The sequence below is a fragment of the Schistocerca cancellata genome, chromosome 2 (genome assembly GCF_023864275.1).
Source record: "Schistocerca cancellata isolate TAMUIC-IGC-003103 chromosome 2, iqSchCanc2.1, whole genome shotgun sequence".
Classification (NCBI taxonomy): Eukaryota; Metazoa; Arthropoda; class Insecta; order Orthoptera; family Acrididae; genus Schistocerca; species Schistocerca cancellata.
The window spans coordinates 826319139-826320618 of NC_064627.1; the positions used below are offsets into that span (position 1 = coordinate 826319139).

At 48.0% G+C, this 1480-nt stretch overlaps 1 pseudogene; it reads left to right on the forward strand.

The window, feature by feature from the left end:
• The first annotated feature begins 1161 nt into the window (after positions 1-1161).
• On the forward strand, positions 1162-1279 carry LOC126163744 (5S ribosomal RNA; annotated as a pseudogene).
• Positions 1280-1480: the final 201 nt, after the last annotated feature.

A 1480-nucleotide genomic window follows, 5' to 3' on the forward strand; every position in this document is an offset into this window, starting at 1 on the left:
CAAAGAAACTGAAAACTAATGGCATCGCAATCTTTCTTTGAGACATAACTTATGTTTTTTACCTTCTGAATGCACAATCAGAGCTTTTTCACCATCGCATTGCACAGTAATATCGGTTCTGCATACTTTACACTCAGCGGTGAAATTATCTCGTTTTTTAATCCACGTACTAAACAGAGTATCGTTCAGCCAAGTATTGTCAAAGCTTGTATGATACTTGACTTGTTACTTTTTCGGCGGTGTCTGCTTTGGGATTTCCGAACCCGACATAATGCTTTACTGAGAATACCACATAAGCAATATTCATGTAAATGCTTACAAATACAAAATGCGTCCAGAACTGGTCGCTAATTTATTACAAAACCAAGGTCACGGAAGAATGCTAAAGCACTTCCGATTCAAAACTGCCAACCGAGAAGCTCGCTCGCGCTCCTCAAAGGCCCTCCCAAACAGCGGCAATGGTATATATTTCACACGGAAGAGTGGTGGATGTTGGCCCCAATGGGAAACACGCGACAGGCGACCTGCAGTGTTCCGAATGCTTTCGACATGCCCCGAGGGAACTTCGGGACCATTCGGAAAGATAAAGTTCCTGAATTGTAGATATTTTTTGAGTTAGGCGCGGCGGATGGCTATGCGATGAAAAAAAATCGAGAGATTTTAGCTGCTTTGCTGAAGCCGGTACCTTTTAAAAAAACTATTCGCTTTTCTCCTGGAGAAACCCGAATATCCGTGAGGACTGCCATCTGTAAGCACAGCACAGCACAGCACACCGCCACTGCCACTCGTAGCCACTCCACTGCCACTCCACGTGGTCGGGCTACCACATGCGTACCAGGCTGACGAGTCAGTCTTCTGACAAACAGACAGTTCCCGTTGTTCGTTTCATTCTGTTGTCACCCACTCCTGTCGTCAGCATTACCAGACACTCGTTGAATAGTTACGAGACTATCTAAACTACTGCACTCGTCGCGCTGACCAAGATTGTCTACCAGATTTGGAGGACGAAATTACCGAAAGGGCAGAGAGATGCGATCATAGTGTCAATACATAAGAATTGGGAGAACAGAGATGCAAATAACTATCGAAGAATATCGCTACTAGAGGTGGGCTACAAGATGCTGTCAAAACGCCTTATGAAGGCAGTAGACGAACAAAAGGGGCAACGGCCTTGCCGCAGTGGATACACCGGTTCCCGTGAGATCACCGAAGTTAAGCTCTGTCGGGCGTGGCCAGCACCTGGATGGGTGACCATCCAGTCCGACACGCGCTGTTGCCATTTTTCGGGGTGCACTCAGTCTCGTGATGCTAATTGAGGAGCTACTCGACCGAATAGTAGCGGCTCCGGTCAAAGAAAACCATCATAACGACCGGGAGAGCGGTGTGCTGACCACACGCCCCTCATCTCCGCTTCCTCATCTGAGGATGACACGGCGGTCTGATGGTCCCGATGGGCCACTTGTGGCCTGAAGACGGAGTG